The sequence below is a fragment of the Lissotriton helveticus genome, chromosome 5_1 (genome assembly GCF_964261635.1).
Source record: "Lissotriton helveticus chromosome 5_1, aLisHel1.1, whole genome shotgun sequence".
Lineage (NCBI taxonomy): Eukaryota > Metazoa > Chordata > Amphibia > Caudata > Salamandridae > Lissotriton > Lissotriton helveticus.
This window is the reverse complement of record NC_136065.1, coordinates 1,700,829,185-1,700,841,235: the sequence shown is the minus strand read 5'-3', so window position 1 is coordinate 1,700,841,235 and position 12,051 is coordinate 1,700,829,185. Positions and strand designations below refer to the sequence as shown.

The 12,051-nt window shown below is 47.7% G+C and overlaps 1 protein-coding gene across 6 annotated transcripts in view; it reads right to left on the bottom strand.

Annotated features, from left to right (window-relative positions):
- RNF212B (ring finger protein 212B) overlaps nt 1–12,051 on the bottom strand; it is a 1,495,999-nt gene that overhangs the window by 1,238,931 nt on the left and 245,017 nt on the right. The window lies entirely within an intron of this gene.

Sequence of the window (12,051 nt, the reverse complement as noted above, 5' to 3'; positions counted from 1 at the left end):
GAACTTGTAGCGCGCACTAATACTCCAGAGTGTCCTGGCGCGAAGTATAACAGTGACCGGATGGTATGGTGCCAGTTAACAACGCTGCTTGAAGAGGAAGGTTTTCAGTTGCTTTTTAAAAAGTGTGAGGCTTTGGATATGTCGTAATAACAGAGGCAGAGAATTCCAGAAGGTAGCTGCTTTAACAGACAGAGACTGGGCCCCCAGCCGCATTCTGCGGAAACGTGGGACCACCATCCGTCTAAGGGAGGCAGAGCGCAGCGGTCTATTAGGGATATAGAAGGAGAAACTATTTCTAATGTACAATGGTCAAAGCTCATGCAAAGCTCTGTGAGCCAGAGTGAGAGCCTTAAATTGCACTCTCTGGGCCACAGGCAGCCAATGCAGGTCACGTAATTGCGGTTTTGCGCTAGACCTTCGTGAGATGTTGAACAAGAGTCTAGCCGCGGCATTCTGAATGATCTGAAGCTTACGTAATTGGTACCCAGGGATACCGACATACAGAGCATTGGCGTAGTTTAAACGGGAGAGAATAAGAGCCCGCAGGACCGTCTCCTTAGCCGACGTTGGAAGCAGTGGAAAGAACCTTCTCAGTGCTTTAAGGGTGCCAAAGCAGACTCCAGTGAGTTTCTTGATTTGCACCCCAAATCACAAATCCTCCTCAAACCAGACCCCCAGATTTTTTGCTGGGGCGCCCACCGAGTTAGAGCAAGGAAAATCAGAGGGCCATAACGACTCCCTGAAGGCGGGCGGAAACTGGCCAAATAAAAGGATCTCAGACTTGTCCTCAATACACTTAAGTTGTGCCTGCGCCAACCATCTAAATACCGCAGAGAAACAGTTCCGAGAAAGGTCACACACCCCAAACTATTTTGAATAGCCTGTACCTTTTCAGCAAAAAAAGTAGACCGCTCCTCACACCATTAAGCGGAGATCGGAAGGGCCGTTTGTTGTGCAGCTAGTGCCAAGAAGCTACTCACAATAGCAAAAATCTCCTTGCTATTGTTATTGGCTTTTGCTATATGTTCGGAATAAAAGCGCTTTTTTGCTTCCCTGATAGCTGCATAGTATTCTCTCTGCGCTAAACGTAGAGCATGTTTTGCCAGAGGGCAATAATGCTCCCGCTAGCAGCGTTCCAGGGATTTGCACCCCAATTTAACATCTCTAAGGGTGCCGGAGTACCATGGTTTGGACAGCGTAGGTCTCAGCCGCCTGGTCGACGGGGGTTTTAGCACCTTTTAGACTCCTTGACTGATCCAAGAGGAAAAACTATCCAACGCTTCCTCAAGATCAGAGGTATTCGCCAGGTAGGTCTCCGCAAGGACCCTAGACAGAGCCGGAATGTCAATCTTCCGACCTTGATTGTTGGGAGCCGGAATTGACAGGAACGGCTGCTTCCCTATTGGCCAGGAAAATTGGACCAAATAATGATCTGACCAAGTCACCTGAAGTGGGTCATCTACTGACAAGGCAAAGTTAGAACACACCAGGTCAATTATATGTCCCCCTTGATGGGTGGGTAACTTTACCCACTGAGTAAGGTGGGCCAAATCAAACAGACCCATTAGCTCCCTAATGCCCACAGAACCAGGGCAATCTAGATGGATGTTAAAGTCACCCAAAAAGAGGAATTTTGAAAAGCGAAGGGAGCGAGGGATGATAACATCACCCAAAGCCCTCCAAAAAGCACGCGGTGGGCCCGGGGGCCGATAGAGCAGTGTCCCGCCCAGTGTAAAATGAGGCGAAATCACAATGGAGAAGTCCAGAGCCTCCCCCTCCATTAAGCCCACAGTGGTCTCACACGAGAAGGCCCACGTCTCCCTATACACCACAGCAATCCCCCCTCCTCTCCCTGACATGCGATCTAGTCTAGCAATTTTAAATCTACTGCATTAATAAATGCCTATCTTCTTAGATAAAAAAAGTTTGTGATTTATTGTAAATTTGTTGTGAATAATTGTGGAAAGCGTTTCTTTCCTTGGGTACAGTGCGCATTACGTGTAGACTTCTTCCTCACTTCCTGTGTTCATATTTTCAGCGTTAGCCAACGCATGATTGTAATGCAGCACCCCAAACAGTTGAAGTTTCTTAATTAACTAAGGATTTTGAAAAAAACTAGATATATTTGGTGTGCACCTCATCACTTCATTAATAGTTTCTCACGTTTGGCTCCTTGAGGTTGCACCCACAAGTATAAGAACAAACATACCCAGAGATACACCATGGCATCATTTGATAGTATCACACATATCACAGAAAATAGGGCCACCAATGATTGTTGCCTCGTCATATACCAATGACGAGGCAACAGACATCTATGCGCTAATTGACTGGATCAGATTAGAAGACACACATGGGGGTTCCACAATACAGAGACTGAAACAGTTAGAGTATCTAACACGCAGACAGTTAAATCAGAGACTACATGCCAGCACATTGGTGCAATATCATCGTAACAAAAGGATTCCGAGAGGTTTAAGAATTGCTCTAAGACCAATGCTTTTTAGATTCCATTTAAATCCTCAATTTATGGATAAATGGTTCGCAATTCTTAATAAATGCTCGTTAGATCTTATATTGCTGATCATCGAAGAATTATCCCGTACCATTAAAGACCTGGACGAAGAAATATTCAATATCAAGAAAGATTTAGAAAAGATTGTAGAACCACAGACCTGGAAAGTAACATTGGATGATCTTAATGAAAAATTGGAGCGATATAACCGTGAACTGCAGGAGGGTAAGATTAGAAAATATCGCTGTGACACGATAGACTATAAATTAAACAAGGTCTACATATGGGCTGAAATATACGCTAAGAAAAGATATACATCACCTAGGACTAATACATCAAGCAATGAGAGTATCACCACAGATCAAGATGTTTTGGCAACTCGCCAACCAGTGAATAAGACTAAATTGACCTCCACCACACCAGCTGAGGCTTCTACGAAAACAACATTAGAGCAAGTCACTACCGCCTCTACCAGTCATTCGTCTTTTTTGTTACAGGCACAGGATGCAGTTCAACCACCCCCACCAAGTCAAGAAAAAACAACAACAGTTATCGCAAAACCAGGCGAGGACTCGGGAAGAACATTACGCAGCGGGAAAAATGTACCTTGATAATCAATATATCTTCAGTGATTTTAACACATAAACAAACAATGATCTTAAATAAAGGAATGTAATTTGTACCTACCAATGACACTAATGCTCTGGAAACGAAAGTAGCATTGTACAAGTTCATGCGCAAACTTCGTTTACGCCATTATTTTTCCAATGTTGTGCAGGACATAGCCGACAAATCAGAAGATCACACGCACATATTTAAACCTAAAAGTAAATTCATACCACCTACTTCCCACAAAATCTTGGATTTCTTTGAAGATACCATTAAACGAGATCTTGCTAAGATTAAATACAACAAACGCAAGAATTCAAACTTCACTATTCATGATGGACGTACTTTGCAAACCATAATCTGTAATGAGAATTTGACAATAAAGCCGGCAGTCAAGGGAGGAGCATTAGTTCTAATGGATACCTCCTACTATAACCAGAAAGTTAATGACCATGTACAAGACATCAACACATACATGAGTTTAGACGCAGACCCTACACTGACATTATAAATATATGCTAAAAGATCTCTTGGAGGAAGCAGAACAAACTGAAGCTATTACTACTCAAATCAGATTATACCTTACATCGTCCAATCCCAGAAGACCCAAACTGTATATGACCCCAAAAATCCACAAGCATCCCACAGATCCCCCCTTCCGCCCGATCATATCTGGTTGTGAATCAATTTTTGAGCCATTGGGCATATATCTGGATCATCATTTCCAACAATTTGTGCAGGCATGGTGCTCATATTTCCAGGACACCACTGATTTACTCAAAAAACTTGAAATCATGCAAGAATTTTTCCATTACAATTGGATACTGTGTACTATTGACGTGACGGCACTATATACATCTATCTCACACACAGAAGGGATGGAGGCTGTAGAATGGGCACTGTTGCAGATGGATTTACCACAAGATACAAGCATTTTTCTCATGAAACTATTACATTTCTGTTTAAACAACAGCTATTTCAAATGGCCAGATACATTCTACGCTCCGCTCACAGGAGCTCCAACATACGCTAATATTTTTAGGGCAAAATTTGGACAGGAATACATACTGACCAATAACTCATGGACAGACGGGCTCATACAATATTGTCGGTATATTGACGATATTTTTCTTATTTGGGCAAAAGAACAGAGTACATTGGAGAATCTTGTTGATCAACTGAACACCAGAAATCCAAGAATACAGTTTACCAGTAAGATAAGTGCATCTGAAGTAAATTTTTGGGATGTTGTAATCATGAAGAACAAGGCTCTTCAAAGACTGACAACTGACATAAACACAAAACCTACAGATAGGAATAGTACACTGATGTACTCTAGTTTCCATCCTAAGAGCCTCATAACTAATCTTCCATACTCTCATTTCTTACGCATAAAAAGAATATGTTCAGAAAACAACACGTTGGAGAGACAATTACAAAAACACCGAATTAAATTTGAGGAGAGAGGTTATCCTCCAGAGATTGTACAGCAAAGCATAGAGAGACTATCTACGAAAGACCGGAATACTTTATTAACTACAAGTGGCAAAAAAAACTACAACATCTTTTACGTTCGTGTCCAAATTCTCTTCACCGTCCAATCAAATTAAGAACATAATCTGCAAAAGATGGGATCCTCTACGAAATGAAACAGAATTCCACGGAATTTATGAAGAGAAACCCACATTTGCGTACACACGTGGAAAAAACCTGATGGATATGTCGAGGCCACCAAGGCGATTACCACAACCTGAAAAGCACAAGGGAACATCCAGATGCCATAATTGCATTCATTGCAACAACATTATATTGGGCAACACTTTAACTCATCCAGTCACTGGGAAGAAAATCCTGTTAAGACATTCATGCAACTGTGATTCTATGCATCTAATATATTGTCTTAAATGTCCAATCGGCAGGGCATATATTGGCAAAACTGAGCGCAAACTAAAAACAAGATTGACAGAACATAAAAGTACAATAAGAACGCAAAATAGATCAGCTCCAGTAGCTTACCATTGGCTGGAAGCTCAACACAACATTGCACAATTACGCGCTCAGATAGTGGAAATTGTCCCTAAGACTGAAAGACAGGACAACACTAAGAGATTACTTCAGAGGGAAACACACTGGATAGAATACTTACAGACATTACTGCCGGTTGGATTGAACGACAGCCTAGATATAAGCTGTTTTTTATAAATTGATTGTAGAAACCCACAGACACTAGTGACGAGTATCACATCAGCATCATCATGCTTATCCTCATAACACTATATAGCTAGACAACAATTTTTAACACGAGCAAAGTAAACATGCAATAATGATTGTTTACTCATCGTTAATTGCGTGATCATGCACCACAACACTTGTATAGATTTAGTACGGGTATATAATAGCATCGAGGGATTACACCATTTTGTTCTTGTAATTGATTAATGTCGACAGTTATTCCCTTTTTATCATTTTTGGAATTTAATGTAACAAATTTTGTAAAATAGGATCTTCGAGCAGTAGCCAGTCTATAAGTTTACATTTTACAGGATTGAACATTGCAGACAATTATTGATTATGTCCGTTAAATAGGACTACGATGTATTATGGTTACTGATGCAATCAAACAAAATACATGTTGCATTATCTATGATGTTTAATTCCATACTGTTAGAATTGGGGGTCTCTGGTTGGCGCAAGTATGCACTTGTGACAAACAGGGACCCTCTCCTCTAGTCAGGGCAAGGGAACTACCCTTTAAGAATAACCCCTGCTCACCCTCTAGGTTGCGTGGCGCGAGCAGTCAAGGCTAATCTCTAGGGCGCATTTAGTTAAGCATTCAGAATCACACACAGTAAATAACACTGATCCCCCCACAAATGGACACCAGGCTGTATGTATATAAAAATACGTAGACTTTATGTAAAAGATAGCAGATTTAGCACAAGACCTTAAATAACATGAACTTAGGATGCACACAATACTTTCTTTAGATTAAGGATATAGGCTTTCTGTTTGTAAGTGTGTTAGAAATGGGATCCCCGGCTGGCCAGGGCTTTCGCCAAAGTCAGTCAGAGACCACCACTCCTAAGTCAGGGCAAGGGAGTTACACGCCAAGATAACCCCTGCTCACCCTCTAGGTAACGTGGCGTGAGCAGCAAGGCTAAACTTGGAGGCGATGTGAATTAAGTATTTGCGCACGCACCCCAGCAACAACACCCAGGACCCACCACAAAGGAAACTCCACACAAGGTTATATAAAAATAGCCTTTGTATTACACCAAAACACATTAGATAAAACACACACTTTACAATGTGCCAGGGGCACGGGCAGAATTTACAGGGGATATGTACAAGACAGTGCCACCTGGACCACTGTCAGGAATCAGCACTTTTATAAGTAACACTTTTAGAAATTAGCACTTAGAAGTTAGAATATAAAATGTAAAATTACTTTAGCACAATATAGCACACAACCAGTAATCACTGGTAACCAGGACCTCACTAGCACCACCTGCACTAGGAGAAAAACAACCACCTAAGTATCACAATACCTGTAGGGGTGTAAGCACATGACACATGATGCATAAACATACATTCAGCGGTGTAAGGAAGGGAACACATGATGCATCAACAATACATTCAGCGGTGTAGGAACAAGGCACATGACGCATAAAACCACATTCAGAGGTGCAGAAAATGAACAATTGCGCCAAACTCACATTAGTCACCACCTGTGACTGTCCCTAGGCCAACTGGCCTTGTTGGGTCTAGGACGCCTTGTGTCCCAAATGTCAGGGAGCCTAAACAGAGCAGTTGCCCACAAAGTGCTGGGCAACTGGTGCAACAATGGTGGGGTCAACGTTGGAGCCTTCCAGGCTCTTAAGCAATAAAATGTCCCCTCTGAGCCTCTCAGGGCTCTAAACAAATGACTGCCACTTTTGAGCCTCTCCGGGCTCTAAATCAATAATGGCCGCCACGAGCCTCTCGGGCTCTGAACAAATGACTGGCCTCTGGGAGCCTCGCTGGGCTCTAAAATAAAGGGGGGCTGGGAGCCTCTCTGGGCTCGGAATAAAGAGATGCCCCCTGAGCCTCTCTGGGCTCACACACGAAATGCCTGTTGAGCCTCGTGGGCTCGGATTCACAAATGCCCATGGGGGAGCCTTTCCTGGCTCTGAAGCAATGTGGGGGGTAGGCGGAGTCCCTCTCGGGGGACTCGGCATCGCTTGAGGCCTCACGGGCCTCTCTGCACATGGAGACTCGCTCTGGAGGGGAGGGGCGGGCACCGGCAATGTGCCCCGACAACCCCCCTCCCCTCAATGCACTCACCGGCTCTTCCTGCGGCTGCTTCTCCTTCTCGGCGGCGGTAGCGGGGCTCTCCCAACCCCTGGTAGCCCCGCCTGACAGCACCTATGTTATCCCGGTCCCCCATCTCGGGACCGGGACTCAGGGTGAGGCGGCCCCGGGGCTCTCCCTAACTCACGGGAGCCCCGGGCCGCAGGAGGACTCGGCTTCCCCTTCGAGATAGGCAGGCAGCCAATCACGGCGCAGCAGCAGGCGGGACTTCCCTCGCAAACAGGAAGTCCCGCCCAACATCAGGCGGTGAATCTCGGGGGCATAACTGAGGGGTGGCACCCTCGAAGTCTAAAATAAACGGCAGAAGCGAGGTGGCACTCGCAACGCAACCAAATGAACGGGGTGGCACCCGTATTTTAGAATAAAGTGCAACGAAGCACTCTGGGCCACAAGAAGGGCAGGAGCGCTTCCCTCAGAGGGAAAACGACAGCGCTCTGCCCAGGCAGGCAAATTAAAGCGCTCACGGGGCGCTAGGGGCAGCCACAGCCCTGGGGCAAGAACAAAGGCACAGCAGAAGGTACTGGGCATCAGGAGGGGCATGCAGGGCCCAGGGGCCAGCGCACAGGGCAGGAGACAGCCCCCATGGCGGTCCCTCCTGGGCCCCACGAGCAGCAGCCCCCTCCTATCAGGATTCTGGAAGAGAACCCACTCTGTGGGGACACAGCCCCATTTTTATACTAGTAAATCCTTTGTTCTTTGGGCAGGGTGGGGGCAGAGCCAGTCGCAGCTGGTCTGTGAGCACTGTTGATGGGCTCAACCACCCTCTCTATTCACTGGCAGGGCTAGGGTCGTTAGACGCACCATGGGGGGGGGGGAGCCAGCATTGTCAGGGGAAAACCCAGCCTCATTCAGGACACAGGTACACTCCTCCCCAGACATCAGCATGCTAATCTCACACTCACCACCGGGCAGACCCATCCAGACTTCCTGGAGCCTGGCATGCCAGCCAGCTCCAGCCAATCACACGCCAGCACCCTCACAGCACATGTACAGCCATGTCTAGGAATGGCGCTTCCCCACTAGACACATACAAGCTGCACATACCATCGCGCAGCATTCACTCCCACGAGTTCACACATACCAAACTCGAGCCCGCACTCCCCACGCATCAGGAACTACCAGGGACACAGACATTCCCCATGCATTCCTATGGGAGGGCAGGCCTATCTCACACACGCACTCAGGGAGCGCACGCACTTTACACTGCGCCACAGTGTCAAAGTGCGCAAAGACCAGAAATCACTATACTTTAAGGCAAAAAGTTCAGGGGTGAACCTGCCACAAGGCCCAAGTCCAACAAAGTGTCTTTACACCATGAAGAACGTTTCAAAAATGAGTCTTTCATATGTTGGTTCAAAAATGCTAGATGAGGCTTCTTTAGACGTTTCACTGATGCAAAAATTAGGCTTTCTTATCACGTTTCAATGATGTCAAAATTAGGCTTTCTTATCAAATTCTTAAGATTCCCCTTTCTTTAAAATGCCTTGGCTTCCCCAAATACAGTTCCCTCAGCAAAGCGTTCTTTTGAGCAGTAATCACGTTGTTCCAAGAAATGCCCACAATACTTTCTATCACAAGAGGACTCTTGTGAATAGCGTTCTGCGCAACTCTGACTCCCGGGTGGGGCCTCTACTGATTAACGGCCACGAGGCTTGTCAGAAACAAAAACGGACTCTCTGGTCCACGGTGGGCCCCGGGGATTAGATGCGCAAAAGTACCTGTCTTCTTGAAGAATATCTGCGGGGCAAAAGACGTTCCTCGGCGGCTGGCTGTAGAGAGGCGCCGCGGTGCAGGGCGTCTAGGCGGGACCTCGAGGGGGGCGCAGCGGAGGGTCCGGGCACAGGCGATCCTTTGGGGGCTCAGGGGATCCAGAGTGGGGAGGCGGCACGGAGCGGCCTGTACGGGGTCAAAGGTACAGGACGGCTCTCAATGCGGCCCGGCCCCGGGGAGAGCAGTTCGGTGCAGTACGTCTACCAGGTACGCACCCTACTGGGCTGGGCAAAAAGGAAAGGCTGGCAAGGGCGGCGTACGAGCCGTGTCTTCTTGGGGGACGCTTGCTTCCACGAGGCGTGCAAGCCCAGAGCACAGGCGTACGCTTCAGGAGTACGCTCGGAACGTATTGCGACACCTTGCCAAAGTGTACGCTTCAAGCGTACGGAGCGTACTGCGGCACCTTGCCAAAGTGTACGCTTCAAGCGTACGGAGCGTACCGCGGCGCCTTGCCAAAGGGTACGCTTCAAGCGTACTGAGCGTACGGCGGTACAGGGCAACTTCGGGGGCTGGAGAATGCAGGTCACCGGCTGGCGGGCCCGGGCGGCTTAAAGTCAGTGGCAATGCGGCTCGTGGGGGGACAAAAGGGTAGCACAGTGCAAGGCGGCCCAAATTAGGCTACGGTGCGGACTCCGGCTCGAGGAGGAGCGGGGCCACACGGAGTCAGGCGGCACAGCACGCGCTTGGGTGAAAGGGCAGGTCTTTGAGGTGCATTCAGCGGCGGGGACACAGGCAGTTCAGCACTCCTCAGCGAAGGCAGGGGGGAGAGCCCAATGGTCCTGGGGCTCAGGTCAGGGGGCCAGCTCACTTCCAGGCCCTTGGAGATCAGCTAGGAAGCACAAGTATCTTGTTGAAAGTAAATAAAAGCAAAGTCTTTCAAAAGGGGTCTTCCTCTCCTTTGGCAGCAAGGTTCTCACTGCAGGTTTAGTCCCCCAGGATAGCGACAGTCTCTCTCCTTCAGCTTCCTTGGTTCCTTCTCCTCAGGCAGAGGTGGCGTATTGGTTCACAAGCAGGATCTAATTTACAAGGAGCAGGGCTCCTACTTTTATACTACATTTCCTTTGTTCTTGCAGGCCAGTGGGGCCTCTGCATAACCTCATTCAGTCTCTGAGTACTCTGTTGGTGTGTTCTGCCTTCTTCTTTCAGTGTGAGGGGCAGGCACATCAGACGCTCCACAGGGAGGCGGAGCCAGCATTGTTGGGACAGGGGCAGCCAGGAATACCTTGTTGACAGTGCTTCGCCCTTCCTGGGCCAGGTGCAGGCTGAGTCATCAGTCGCTCCCCAGGGGGGCGGAGCCAGCATTGTGGTGGCAGAGCACAGCCTGATTAAGAGTCCAGGGGCACTCCTACCTCCCACTAAGGTGTAATCCTCGCATTCACCACCTGTCATCTCCCAGCCCTGTCACTCACACATCCCAGACAGTCAGATACACATACCAGCAGAGGCGGGCTGAAATGGTTAGGCAAGCAAATGCTAACTTTCTAAAAGTAGCATTTACAAACACAGGATATTAAAATAAACTTTACTAAAAGAAGTATTTTATTATTCTGAGTTCAGGCATACTAAACATTAATTTCTACCATGTTCCCTGAGCCTGCTGGGATTATAGAGTGTAATAATTCCAGCAGCCCATCTGGCCTAAAGAGAACAGGTAGCCTTACAATAGTGAAAAACGAATTTGGCTGTAATTCACTATCAGGACATGCCACACTCAACAGAGCATGTCCTACCTTACACTTACAATGCACCCTGCCCTTGGGCCTACCATAGGGGTGACTAATATGAAGTTAAGGGAAGGTTTAGGGGCTGGCCAGTGTGTGCACTTGCCCAGCCAGCATTACAGTACCAGACTGCACGCAGGTTCTGCAATGGCAGACCCTAGACATATTTTAAGGCTGCTTCTGTGGGTGGCGCAACCAGCGCTGCAGGCCCACTAGCAGCATTGGCATTCACAAGCCCTGGCACTCCTGGTGCACTTTACTGGGGACTGACAGTAAATCCAATGAACCAATCAGGAATATCAATCACAGTTATACTTTACATAGGGAGCACTTGCACTGCGGCACGGATTGGCCGTGGCGCAGTGCCCTGAGCGGCGGACATCAGCAAAAACATCTGAGGCACATCAGCAAAAAGTGGAAGGGAAACTCACGCCAAGGTGCCAGGTCTAACACGTGTCCCCTCCAGCTGAAATGTGGGGAGAACTACCCTTCCCCAGGGAGTTCCTCATCACTAAGGCGTAAAAACCTGGACAGACCGTCAGCATTGGCGTGATCTGTGCCAGGGCGATGTTCCACCGTGAAGTCCATACCCTGTAGGGAGATGGACCACCTCAACAGTTTTGGGTTCTCACCCCTCATTTGCATCAACCATCTGAGGGGCCTGTGGTCTGTCTGAACCCGGAAGTGAGACCCAAACAAGTAGGGTCTTAGCTTCTTCAGTGCCCAGACCACAGCAAATGCTTCTCGCTCTATTGCACTCCACCTACGTTCCCGTGGAAGTAACCTCCTACTGATGAAGGCTACAGGTTGGTCCCAGCCCTCCTCAGTCATCTGTGAGAGAACAGCCCCTACACCATGCTCTGAAGCATCTGTTTGCACTAGAAACTCCTTGGAGAAATCAGGGGCCAAGAGCACGGGCGCCGTGCACATGGCAGTTTTCAGGGTGTCAAAAGCCTTCTGACAGGTGTCAGTCCAAATCACATTCCTGGGCTGCTTCTTAGAAGTCAGCTCTGTCAAGGTGGCCACAATAGTGCCATACCCCTTGACAAACCTCCTGTAGTACCCAGTGAGCCCCAGGAAGGCTCT